We start from the raw sequence: 15,115 nt of genomic DNA on the forward strand, positions 1-15,115 counted from the left end.
AATTATTAGGCAAAATTCTTTATTGATTACATTTTACAATTACATTCTTTACTGGGTCGTGATAATCTGAAAAAAGTTCTGTAATACGTCTCGTAAAATAAAACGCCATGCGCGGGAGCTAGATGTATATATTATATGCGGCATTATAGTAAGTTGAATTCTTTTCCTTTGTAATTATACGGCAAATACATTCGTTCTTAGTAAAATGACAAAATTCACATAAATACGTCACGTTATACGCTATACGGGGGCGTAGCTCGTGTATGAGTTTTGCATACGTGCGTGTTTTTATGTGTGTATGTGTGTGTGTTATGTGTATGTTTATGTATATAATGTATATATAAAGATCTAATACACGGGATAAAAACATCGTAAGAAACTAACACGTCGAATTATTTCTCGTAGTCAATGGAATCACGTGGATGTTCTCCACTTGGTGTCCAAAAATTGAACTTTTTTTTCGCATTTTCCCTCAAATATTCGCAATAGCGGAGCACCGTCGGAATAATTTTCTCTTGTCCCTCCCTTTTTTTTTTCTTCTGTTTCTCTGTCGCCGAATGAACAATCGTCTCTCCATGCAATTTTTTTTTTCGTAATCACGCGCGCTCTTTGCAGGCTTCAAGTTCAATCCGTCGTTTTTCGATGTCGGTGACGGAAAGGACGACAGGTCGCAATGGAGCTTCTGGATGCGTTCGATCGACGATTCGTGGACATTTCGACCGGATATGAAGAAGAAATTACGGTAAGTTATAGAACGTTATACCTAAAACGCGCGAAGCGTTTACGCATGGCAAAATAAAACACTTGCCCCTAAAATAAAGATTTTAACGCACAAAATATAATTGCTGTAAATGCCAACAGTTAAAAAGGTTTCTTGGGTTTATAGAAAGTTTTAGCGATAAATGTAGTTGTTAAAAGTATATAAATAGGATTTCGAGGAAAAGCCCTCTTTCTGCAAATAAGTAAATTTTACAATGGCTTTGATAAAAAATATAAGGAAAAGCTCTTTCTTTCTGCAAATAATTAAATTTTACAATGGCTTTGATAAAAAAATATAAACATCAGCTTTCCACGAAACAGAACGGTTTAAAATGTTTTGGCATTGTATACATGTGGGGAAAGGTGTATATTTTTGGATATATTAATATTACTTGTAAAATTCTATGTTACTTTAATCAAATTGTTCTTCTTTATTTATCACGTATTTACTTGCTACTTTTGATTTTTCACCATGAAAATTCCTTTTATATATTACATATATAATTACACTGCGTGTGTTAAACGATGAACATTAAACGGGGTATTTCATGACACTAGGACATCTATTATTAATTCGCTCGCGATTTCTCTCGACGTTTATTCGCACGATAGCATAACTTGGTCGTGACGGTTCGGCGTTTTTTTTTTTTTTTTTACAATTCGCTTTATCACTCGAAATATTTTCTCGCGCACTTACTATTAATACGACAAGGCAATATGTCCACGAATCGTTCCGAAAAGTGTGAATCACGAGAAGGACGGGACGGCACGTCGATGGTACTTTATCGATCCCGAAAACTTTCCGGCATGAAATAGTCCCTTGTAGTCGCACGTCTAAAAGCCATCTTAAGGCAGCGTTTTCCAAAGGCCGGCATTTCGCACCCGAGGGCCAGACGCGAGCAACGCCAAGTTCCCGAGCAAGACGATCGCCACGCTTGGTCGAATAGAATAAGCACTATGATAAATATTTGCGTAAATTATTTTACAAAAAGGGGGAACGGGAATTCCTCTCCCTGTGGAAAAATTCGTGGGAAATCCGTTCAGAAAATTCACGAACGATTCTTTTCCCATTTCTTTTCTATGTGAGGATATGGCGCCTGGAGCTTTGAAAACCGTTGCCTCAAGAGAAAAATAACGGAATACGGACGCCGTACTCCCCGCTCGATTGGTGTATTATGTTATAGTTAATCGCTATGTAAATCGCTATGCTGCGTCGGGACATTGGTACAAGTTACGATACACTCATGGAAAGAGACAAGAAAATCTTCGGCCGGCCCCGGTGGGGAGGCCGGTGTTCTTTTTTTCTTCTTTTTCTTCTTTTTTTTTTTTGTTTACTTCTTATACGTGTACAGGTACAGATATATAACATCGATTTGTGAAATCGCCTAATCGCTAGGCTATGGTCCGCAATATATTCGTCAGTGCGCCGGTACGCGCCGAACACCCGGCTTCCCCGTCGTGTTCTGCATTAGCATACGGCGTACCTGGCAATCAGCGTTTCCTAAATCTAAATCTATATATAGGTAATTCGTGCACGCGCGAGACGCCCCTTGCGTCTTCAATCGTCCTCCACCGACTGCGATTTTATCTCGGACTTTTCGCGCAAAGACGGCCACGCGCAAATTCTATCGATGAAAATGTTTGCCGATTATTATATACATATTATCGCAGGACGAAAGCAATGTTAGTTGCAATAATTATTACGTACTTATCGGTAACTAAATAATTGTGCATACGATTAAAACACCTATTGGTATTTTCATTCATTACGGATAATTATATAGTACTTATCTCAGTCTAACGATTATACACACACAACAGATGATTCTTTATTATCATCCAGATTAATGTTTCCATAGCGTAAAATATAATTCGTGGCTGCGGAGAGGATTATTTTTAATTGAGGACTTTATAATTGAATTATGATTAAATGACGAGACAGAAGGACAATGTGTTTAGCATAAAAAAGTAATTGGCTGTCATATCAAATTTCAAATATATCAAAATGTATCAATCATAGTTATGCGATCGCAGATCAATGCGTTAAAAAAATTTTTTTTTTCAAATTAGATTAATAGAACATTAGCTATTACAATCTTAACGGCGCGTTTACAAAATTTATATTACAAAGTAATTTTAATCGGCACAGCTAAACGCGAAAATAATGTATAAAAACTAACTGTAAGGTATCATAAAGAATATTATAATATAGAATTGCAGTCTGTGTAAGGTAAATCACCTTATTTTATAGCCTGAAAACTTTTTACATTTTGTTATCGAATTAAAATTGTTGAATGATTATTATACTTTCTTGAAAAGTGCTTATCTTCGACAATATCACTCGTGATATGCATTATTAAGCCGTACAACAAACGCTTCAGTTTTTTTCAGCAAGCACAGGAGTTTTCCTTCAGATTATTTAATAAATTGATTCACTGTGGAAAATCACATGGAAAATCGGAAGGTAAGAGCGAAGGGATGTTACGCTCGACTGTTAAAATATTAATTATTTCGTAAGTAATAAATTATTATTGTCCGAAATAAAGAATCGCCCGGAACGACGTTGAGATGCAAAGGGCCATCGTGCATGGCAATTGTGTGTGTGTTTTTTTTATCGTCGTCCCTTGACGCGGCACTTTGCCGGGATATCCTCTGGCGGAAGTCGGTAAAAGGGGTGTATCGAGCATACACGATACTCGTGCACAATTTCCCTGGAACGTGATCGTCCGCATTGCGATCGTCCTCGTTAAAATTGTACGCTGGATGGACGGAAAATCATTATTTGTAATTATCCCGTCGAGCTCGCTTCGTTTCCCATACGCATCGTCTCCTAAACATTTTTTTGCCGACAAATATATTTTTGCCAATACTGAAATTACTTTACTAATAAAATTATTTTACATACGCTCACTCATTGCCATTAAAATGAGATTGGTAATATGTATCTTGATATTAATCGTTTTCATAGCTGGACTAAAGAGCTTTTTTCTCTTTTCATTCATAGTATGCGGTTATAAAAATTTATGTCATTTCTTAATGAAGCATTTTAGATTAAAATAAGAGTGATTTCAACAATATCTGTAATTTAAAAAAAATGGAGTGACAAGTAGAGAACTAGAGCAGGAAGGTTTCCGCATTTTTTTTCTCTTCTATTTTTTATTGTAATTTGTATTTTAGTTATGGGAAATAGTAGAGACATAAATATCGATTTTTTAATCTTTTTATCGATTACATCAGTGTTAAAGCTTCCAATCTTAAAGCTGGTTTGTTCAGTATATTCTGTGTGAAATCTTTATATTTATGTAAAGCCAATTCACGATAATTATTCAGATTTTTAAACTTAATATGTATAGATGAATAAAAAAAATGGATTTTGTGGAAGCCATAAAATAATGAAGAAATTTTAATTGTTTCTACCACAATTTCACTTATATAACATCACCGAGAAGGAAAGGGTTAAATACATAAATAGCACCATTATTTACCGACCCAAGGATAACGAGCAATGAAGAAACGAGGGTTGGTGGCGACGGGACCTTCTCCCGGCATTTGTATCTCTCACGGGCGAGAGATCCTTAAGAGCTTAAAAGAGCTGTGTTCCTTATTTATAATTCACAAGGCAATCGCATCTTTTGTAAAACTTCCATTACACTTTCTATGTAATCAAATCTCCGTTCGAATTTATGGAATACAGACTGAAAATTACTTCGAGATGACACATTTTGATACGTATACTCTGCACAACATTATTATTCAGTGTTTTCAATTGAGGCAATCTCAGGGAATCAATACAGGTTGCCAAAGATAAACTTTAATTTGAAATGAAAGACAAAAAATGCATAGATTGGGTCCCACGCAATTTTGGGGCCAATTTCGTTTCTACATTAATACAAAATGTACAAAGAAGGAAGAATAGAAGTATAATTAAATATAATTTTATATAATAAATAAAATATCTATATCCATAAATCTAAAGGGACAAAAAATTCAATTTTATAAAGAATTTAACATATTTTGTCCTCGCCAAATTTAACGATATTTATGCTCGATAAAATAAAATACAATGAAGGAAGCTACGTTTGCCTCGTTATTTTATATTTAACTTTTGAATTCAATTGGAATTGAATATAGATTCAGCAATTTTATATTTATATAGTTTGTATTTACACTTGCTATTTTTTTAAGCCCCCTTCGATTGTTTTCTCGGAATAAATCGAAAAAGCCGTTTCTTTCATTATGAAAACCGTTTACATTCTTCGACGTATTATCGTATATCGCGCTAGTGATAAAACAAAAACTGACGTTACATGCAAGCGGGCGGCATGTTGACGCAACGAATATCGGCGATGGTGCATCATTGATTGCGAAATTATTACATAACGAATTATTACCGGTCATTTAACGACAACGATCACGCGGATACTCGAGAAATGTTTCTTTTTTTTAATGATTATGGCGGTAAATCGACTGTCTTAAATCCCAGCGAGTGCCCAAGGTAGACGTTCATCGTTCAGTCATACGCACTTTGGACATGTTAATCGATTAATCGCTTAATTCGTTACTTCACTTATGTACTTACAAAGCCCCGCGCAAATCGGCGGATAAAGTTTTTACCGTTGCGCATCTTTTTCCCCACAAAAATGATTTTCCTCGGTGATTTTTAAGAGAGAGGATTATTCTCTTTAATCTCCATAATCCAAGAGTATCGGAAAAGAAACGATTTGTTTAAGTACTTCTTTCCTTAGCACTTATTAATATAAAATGTTTCTCAATGCGCTCGAGTCAAAATTTATTTTCGAAAATTTTTAACTCCTCGCTCTCTTGCAGTGCGAACATGTTAGCTTATCGTAATTACTTAATTAAAAAAAGCGAATTTGTATCTTTTTCCCGTGTAGCCACATTGGGAGGGCTAATCGTCGAAATCATTCGATATTCACGGTAATATGCAGTGATACGCAATTCATGTTTCACTCCGAAGCACTAATATCACGTAGATTAATCGCCATTGATAGAGCGATACGCATTTACCGAATTTTCACTACTCATTAAATCGCTTCGGCACTTCACTCATGTATGCTCTTTAATTATCTCCTTTATCGCCCTGTGATCCCTTTCGTCTTTTTCCCCGCCAAAATCAAACATTAAGTCCCAAATTTCAACGTTTTATTACTATTGCTTAATTCATTTATTCTCTTCAACAATGCGAACATTTTCGAACGATAGACAGCCACAAGATTGCCTTTGACAATTTACCACAAGTAAGATAAACGTCGCAGTGACCGGGCATGTATTTATATCTAGACACCTACACAAAAATTTATTAATGTCAGATGCTTTTTTTATTATGATGTTAAATTTTAATTGCGATCTTAAACATTGCAATTAAACTTTAATATTACATCAAGGAGAGTGTACGAGATTAATAATGATAAGTGTCGGGATATAGAGATACATATCTGGTCATTGGGACGTTTACCTTATTTCATTTAAACATATACTTTTATTATAAATGTACGAGCACGGCAGCGAAAACGGTCGTCGTTCGAAGCTACCCGAAGTAATGCCAACGTTAAATGTTAAGCCCGCGGGTTTAATGCCGGCACCAATTGGTAATCTAATATGACAGTAATTACGACTGGCATTTCCGATCGCGGGTTGTCGATAGTTTCGTTCGGCGATGCGACAACACGTGCCGATGCATTGATCCCCATATGTAATCGCGGACACTGTGCGAAGTGCCGCAAATCCGTTCTTTGAAATCTAGTCCGACAATAAGTCTTCCCCCCCAAACGCTTCTCGAGTTATCTCGCTCTACACCGATCGATTTTTACGTCACAGAGATTTCGGTATAACAAATTGTTGACGATCTAAAAATTGAAACCTCTATCCGTTCGTCGTTCCAAGCAAAAATTCAAGTCGTACTTGCGCTATTTGAATTTTCTTCCGTGAATACATATATCGTAATGAACCCGAGCTGCATTTGCCAGCGGTTATTTGAACACGTAAACAAGCTGCGTAAAAATAAGGATAAATAAAGATAAATAGAAATCCATGCAAGTAGCGAACAAAACGCTCTGCGTATACAGCCACATGCACTTTCGACCCGATCGAGTAATTTTAAATGCAAATAGCGGCGAGGAGCTATTCCTAGAACCGAGGGAAAAAAAAAGAACTTTCTTTCTTTCGTACTTTCGTTTTTTTCGGATCGCTGCAGATCGCTATTTATCGTCCGTCATGGAAAAGCACGGTAAATCGCGAATTACGCTCGCATAGGCTCGGCTGTGTGCATAAATGGAATTATAAAGCGACTGACGTGAATAAACGCAAACAGACATCAAGATAACGCAGTGTAGCGTAGGAAGAAAATATGTGCATGTATATGTGCATATATATGTATATATATATAGCATTACAAAAATAAATATCGCGTGCACCTTTCCCGTGCGCGGGGCTTCGAATTAGTAAGGTGTACATACATACATACATGCTACTTGATCCACTCACCGTCCCCTAATACAAGGCGACAATATCCCAATCGGCAAACGGCAATCAATATAGTTGCAGGTAATGTGCCGCGCGGTTCTCTTCTCGCTACTCTGAGAGGAAGAGTGAGCAAGCTAGCGAGAGAGAGAGAGAGAGAGAGAGAGAGAGAGAGAGAGAGAGAGAGAGAGAGAGAGAGAGAGAGAGAGAGAGAGAGAGAGAGAGAGAGAGAGAGAGAGAGAGAGTGAGAGGGGAAGGGGTGCCGTCCTAAATCGACAATCGGAGTTCACTAACGAGCTATCGTGTATCAATTGTAAACTGTATACGCACTCTACACGTAAGCATGTAAATGCATCGCCGGCGTGCGCGGAAATTGAAACCGGTGTTGCTTTCGACGGATAGTTTAGTTCCATCGCGCCGAGCGCCCGCGGTGAAATGCATCTCGCGCCGCACTTGTCGCGTTTTCGTTGTCGCGCGTAAACATATAGAGACGTATTCATATTCGGCTGCGTCGAAAATCGAAGCTGCCGAGGCGAGGTTACGCTATTAATCCACGCGCTAATACAGTGAACTCTTGGAGAATCTGCGTGGAGATTATGAAACGCAAATTGCACGATGAGATCGGCCGCGGTAGAAGAACGTAGACGGAATAAAAATGCGAAAAACTTGCGACTAACAAGGGCATTACAATTTTTGAAGTCGCCGCAAGTCTTCTAATTGGGATTTCTATTGGAATATCCTGCGGAAAGAATAAATTAGCATCGCTTGTGTATACCGCTTCTCATAACGCTCCAGTTCAAATCCAACAATTGTCGTACGATACTTTTGACATCTTATTTCTATTGGTATAGATAACGAGCGTTTTATACGTCGTTTACTTCTCGGCAAAAAGATAACTTAAACGTCCAGGGATTAAGGTTATATAGCTGTTGAACGAGCTGTCGTGTAACGTCGGTCCGGTGAAATTCCCGTATTTGCATTTTTTTAAACGAACGAGGTAGAGCAACATGGAGGTGTGAAATACGAACGAGCAAGGTTTAAAAGATTTTATCGCATATCCTTTATAACCATAATAATATACAAAGCATACACTTCGCGTGTAATACGTGCATCTGGAGCCAATGCAATATTTCAAAATCCGTGCGTTTGACATAAATATTTTGCTTCTAAAATACAAAATAATAACCTTTATTTTATTTGTCAATTTGCTCAGAGCAATTTGTATTTTGGTCCGTATTTTCAACAACTTTCCTGCGTTTGAAATATATATTTTTACACGATATTTTGACTTGTTCCGCCAACACTCGCGATAAATATTTTTTCAATGGTGTTGCCCTGTTTTTCTTTACCGAAACAAAAAATGTATTACCGGAGAAAGAAAATACGCACCGAACGGCGTAGTGCACAACGCGTAGTGTCGGCTAATGAATTTCCTCAAGAGGTTGCGATACATTTTATGTAATTTATAGCGTGTAATTACGATTATTACGATTACGAGCTAAGAGGATCCCATTATCGAGAAAAAGCTGGCCACCATGACCATAACTATAACGAAAAACGATGGGGAAACCGACGTTCTCGCGCGCTCGATGACACGAGGCCATCGATCGCCACTCGAATTCACTTCGGTGTCGCGAACAATGGGCCGTCGGTAGAAAATAAGCGAATATAAGCGTGCTATCGATTCCTTCGTACCGCGGACGATTCTCGAGGAGGGCCCGGTGCACGATATTACGAGCGGCAATATATTACGCTATTATGAACTGTGCGCGAGTCACGCGAGATAACGCGCTCATATTAAATTATTAACCCGCCTTAAGCCCGTCGCCTTGGTACGGTATTACGTACCGTGGCCGTTAAATTGCCGAGAAGCCGGCGATAGTGCTATCACGCCTCATCGCCGAAAGTTTGCGAGCCTTTTAACAACAAGGCGATACTTTTAATATGCGTTATTGGTTTAAACTTTTATCATCCTTCGGATTCGCGTCTCCCCTTCGTATTATCGCCGCACTACCGCGTTCGCGTTTTCTGCGAACTACGAAACGACGCAGCCGTTTGTCGGTATACTTTGTTAATCGATGGAAGACATGTCTGTAAAAACCGCGTACTTTTGCAATTGCATTTTAAAACGGCCGAGGTCGAAAGTCTCTTGCCATTAATCAACATTACGCACGAGCTATGTATAAGTTCCGTTTTTCCATTTTTCTAGTTAAATGACACTTGGACCATTTTCGCGAGCCCGTTCTCCACTGTTAACTCCTTAAATTCTGCATCGCAGAAACACGCGTTTTATATTCAGTTCACAATGACGCCGCGGAAATTATGTACATACCTATATAACTGGCCACACGAGCAAGAAGAACGTTATTCGCGAGTTTCGCGTGTCAAAAGTTACAAACGACCGTCTGCCAGTCAGTGTGAGTCGAGCAAAGACGATCGACAAATTGGCCCCGAAATTTCCCGCTGTCGCTGCGATGGCGACGTGAACAATGATTTTCCTTTCGGCCGTCGATCGAGCGCGACCGACCCTTATGATCACTCGGATATGGTAAAATAGACTTGTCTCGTAAAAATTGCTTCCGTAATAACACATTTCGAATACAAGAAAACGTTTCATGTTCGAAACGCGACAACAATGGGTCACCAAGTTAACATTTATCTTACACTTACATTATCATTCATTGACTTGACACAATTTTATCGTTTATCGCGTCGAAAACATAGCATTGTGAAACGTCTCTGCTCTTCAAAGCGACAGCTTCACGATTATTAAGCTGAAAAATGGAACCGTAATTGGAAACGTATGAATTTCTCGCAACTGTTTCCCGCAAGCATTTGGTTCGCTTTTCTCTCTGTGAACAAATATCCACTTGTCGTTAATAATACCTTCCGATTTAAATACAATTAAAAACTCCATATTTTTATTTTGAGCGGAGAAGAAAAGAAAGAAGAGAGAGAGAGAGAGAGAGAGAGAGAGAGAGAGAGAGAGAGAGAAAGAGAAAAGCGAAACCCCAAAAAATATTCTTTATAAAAATCAATTTTTCCATATAACATAAATCAATTCAAATTTAACAAAAAATTTTTAACAGATTAAAGAAAAATATTTCCATACATATCAATTTCAAAATTTACATGCGTAATTAAATTTTCAAAATATAGTGCTTCTAAACTATAATATTTACATATGTTAACGAGCAAATATTGTAAATTAAATGAAACACATGTAGAATTATAATATTCATAACAAATGTAATAATACAAATTGATGTTAAATTGTATTAAAAGAATAATTAATATTTATTCTTCAAGCTTTTTTGAAACTTTTTTTTTTAATTTCTTTCTCAGAAAGGAGTAATTAAATAAAAGAAAAAATTAATCAATAGTAATGAAATATTATATCTTGAATTAAAATATATTAAAATTTTTTCGGTAATTAAAAAGAAAGTGTTGACATTTTCTAGCGTTTAAAATGCCAAATCACTGAGAATTTACATTACAAAATCATAAGAATTTCTAGTTACATTAATTAATTAATAATTTATTATTTTTTCACCCACGATATAGCTGAGAATTTACATTACAAAATCATAAGAATTTCTAGCTACATTAATTAATTAATAATTTATTATTTTTTCACCCACGATATAGAAATGCGTAATAATTTTTAATAATTATATCTATCCTTAGTTATTATAAAAGAAATGTCATTAATGAACAATAATAAACAGAACTACGTTGAGAGTAGCGACATAATTAATTTAAAAGTTTTAGTTGAAAAGAAAAATATATTGAAAGAATGTGTTCTGTATTGATGTACTTTATACTTGTAACGTAAAAAAAAAGGAACTTCGTGGAAGCTAAATCCAATGGAAGTACGGACAGCTGTAACACGTAACAGCTTTACTCAATTAAAGATACTAGGAACCCGTTGTTCCGTATCACTTGCAATAACAATTTGAGTTACGCGGACAATCTAGATTGAAACTAGATTTTTTACTACGGTTTATATCGTTCGACGTATCTTATGATAAATTCGAGATGTCAAGTATATCCAATAACAATGATCTCTTTCCATTTTTCCGCTTCTTACGAGTTACTTCAAAGCTCGAACTTTTTGTCGTGTAGACCTGAGTCTAGGTGCACACAGAACCGAGAGGCTCAAAAAAGAAATAAAGAGAAACACGTACATTTATTGGATATAAAGTAATGTATTGTAAATGAAAGGAACCAAAAATACACACGTTATACGCGGCGGCGGTGTGCAGCTCGCCGCTGGATCGTCAAATGTTGCGGAATGAATAATACAGTTGCGAAAAAATTCCAATGCGTTTATATCGCGGCGGATTATGCAGCGCATGCAGCTCTCGACGCTCTGTAGGCGCACCTTAGCGTATCTCCGTGTAATTTAGATAATTAAAGTGGGCAACGACAGGCAGGCACGACGCCAGAGGATTTACGCGGAATGCGGAAAGAATTAATAACTATATTATCTTGCAGTGTGTCCCGCGTATCCCACGTATATTCGCCCGCGGATATGGACGTGTTCAGATAAACAAGGAACAGCGCTCCGTTTTTATTCACGCCGGAGCATTAGTATTATTGCAGTTGTGTGTGATACAATCAAAATCTCTCTTTTTTTTTTTATCACGCCTACACCCGCAACATTAGTCGTAGCACCAGTCGCGGAATCTAATTCCCGATTAACAAATTTAAAATGAGATCATATATTACATTTCAGTTTCGCGTATGTATCTTTTGTTTACCGCCTATCGCAAAAGAAAAGTTGCACGTAATGTAAACCCGAAGTGCAGCGTGAAAATATCAGGGAAGAGAAACATCCCTTTAAATCCCATTAAATTCATCACGAAATATATATTCGTATAGACTGAATAAAAATGCGCAACTCCCGACATAATCTGCGTATCGTATCAGTTTCGAAGTTGCTTATGCGAAATTTCACTTGTACATACCCGCCGAGAGAATGAAAATAAAACTCGTATTCGCGTAATAGTAGCAAGTCCTCCACCGGGGAGGGATTTCTCTCTCGCGCGTGTTCGCGGGCTCGGCGCAGGTCGACCCTTCCTTCGGTGTTAACGTTCCGCGCCGCGGAGTTTCCGACGGTATCGAGATCGTTAGGAAATTAATTGCTTGTCGCATGCGGACGACCTTTTGCGGCGGCCGCGGCGATTCGGTTCGCCTGCTGGCGTCGCGTTATGTTGTGTTTCGCTAGCTTCGGTATCAGAACCCTTTAATTCTGGGAATGGCAATCCACGGCGGTGGCGGTGGCCGGGGAGGCGACCCACTTATCTCTCTCTCGCGACCTCGCGTATTTCACGGTGCATACGCTTGCACCGTTTAACTCACCCCTTCCCCCCCCCCCCCCCCCCGACAGCTGCGCATTCTCTCGGCATTTCGCGGCTGATCGCGTAAACGCGTGGCGAGACGAGAGATACGATATACGCGATTTAAGCATTATGTTCTCATCTAATGAGAATATAATGCTCAATTATACAAAGTCAATATTTTCAGATGAAGGAAATTGCTCGTTTATTATTAATATAAACACGGGGTATTCTCCCGTTTCATCGTAAAACCCGATACCCGCGTGCCTCAACGTACCATACAGATGCGCGGCTGTCGAAAGGCTAAATGGTCCTCAGCTGTCATCGATTTATGGTACTCGCTTTGCTATTCGATCTCAACCCTCGGATCGCCTTAATAATGATTTATGACGATCCTCCCGTTAGAAACAAATCATTCCGGATCTGCGGTTCTGCTTGGAATTGCGCTCGTTCTATTTTACGCATTCCAGTTCCTTTGATCCGAATATGACGATCAGAGATATGTTCAAATTCCCTTTAATGGTTAACGGTTGTTAAACGATAAAGGAAAATGTTGAGGGTGCTTCAGCATTTTTGGATTAAATAAAATTAAATAGTAAATACAAAGTTATTGTACTATAAAATAATAATGATAAAATAATTATTAAACTTATTATAGGTTTTTAATAAAGTTGAATAGAGCGGAAATTTCGTTATACAACCGCCCACTAATTACCCTATCATATTGCTTCAATGTATTGATTATTAAACACCGTAAATTTATGCTAATGGGTCTTATGACGTAAATTATTATTCTCAAATATTTCAAGATAATTTATAAATAATTTTGTGTAATGAAGAGACGAGATATACATATAAGAATAAGTTATTCATTTTCAGTTTTGCGCTACAAATAGATTTAATTCATACAATTAAGTATTCACAACTAAAATGCTAAAAAATTTTACACATATTCCGACAGTAAACACGAACTATATATAGTCAGTGTTTAAAAAGTCTCCACTTTTCTAAAAAATGAATTAAAATCACATCGAAAGTCTCAAATTTCCACCCTATCTCTCGTCTCTGTTTTTAGTCTATAAGTTTACTTAATGTAAATTTTATTTGTCCAGCATATAACATCGAATTAAGTGAATCAAACGTTAAATGCGCAAACGTAATATCTCGCGTAAAACTCATCACCGTATTATCAGCGGAAAAAGATTTGAGAATCACTGCTTCAACGGATACTAGAGGAACCGCAATGGAAAGCCATCCCTCTGCCCGTATTGCTATCTATCTCCGAATCCGGGTATACACGAGATTTTAGTCAAAATTGCTGAGCGCGAAAGGGTCAACAAGCCATCGACTCGCTGAAGCACAGCGCTGAAGATCGCCGATCTCCGCTTCGATTCGATGGAAAGCTCCATCCCGTACAAAATTGAAATGCAAAACGTCGGTGTAAATATAATCGCGCGCGCGCGCGCGCGTTTCGTCATTATGTAAACCGCAAAATACGTAAAACGTATACAGGAGCGCGCCCTTACGCCCCTTTATAATTAGCCTTAAGAACATAGATATATATATATATATATATATATATATATCCCTCGATCTTTCGGAGAGAGCGCCTCTTCTTCGTTCTCGCACGCACATTTAGGCTGCGACACGAGATCATGGCCGAGCAGATGACGCGATATAGATCGATGCGATTCCCTTTCTCCTAATGGTCTCGGTAATGTACGATAACGAGTTCGCCTGTAGTAATCCGCGCTGATTGCTGCCTTCGGTGTCGTGTTTCACTTTACTTCAGAGGCATTTTATTTTACGACTTCTTCTCAGGCGCGAACGTATTCTTCGCGTTAACGACGCCTACGCTTTTCACGAGATACACGCCAAGCCAATCCTCCGTGGCCTATATTTGCGCTTTACGGTAATCACAAAGATTGTATACTCACACTTCGGGATTAAAAACATTTTATCACTTACGGCCGGAATTTATAGGAGCCATGAAAGGTCCAACGATCAATCTTCTTTAAAACATTTGATTAGATCGCAAAAGAAATACCAGCTTGATCTGCTTGGGTTTTTGCGCAGCGCATAAATCAGGAGATAATCGAAACATCAGTACACAATGAGAAATAAGCTGAGACCCGCTTAATATCGGAATATATATTGAAATTTTCAACGTCGCAAGAGCGAAATGAAAACGGACTTACGTATAGAGCATTGATTAATCGGACGCGCTGCGTGCCACGTCGGAAATATAAAAAGCTACCTGGTCTACAGAGAAAGAGAGAGAGAGAGAGAGCGCGCCAACAACGCGCGACGTCGAGAAACGCGGCCGGAAAGGTCGCTATACTTCATTACAAAGCGATACGCACGTGCCTCCTTCTCTCCCGTCAAGTCGAGAGCTAGTGTGGTGCGGTCGATACTTGGCCTCTTCTCCGACGAGAGTCGCCCCATTGACCTCTTCGTGTTTGAAGACTGTTCCGAAAGCGTAAGACGTTTCAATGGAAGTGCTACGCCCGCTGCTTCAGGATCCGGATCATCTT

This window comes from Monomorium pharaonis, chromosome 3 (genome assembly GCF_013373865.1).
Source record: "Monomorium pharaonis isolate MP-MQ-018 chromosome 3, ASM1337386v2, whole genome shotgun sequence".
Lineage (NCBI taxonomy): Eukaryota > Metazoa > Arthropoda > Insecta > Hymenoptera > Formicidae > Monomorium > Monomorium pharaonis.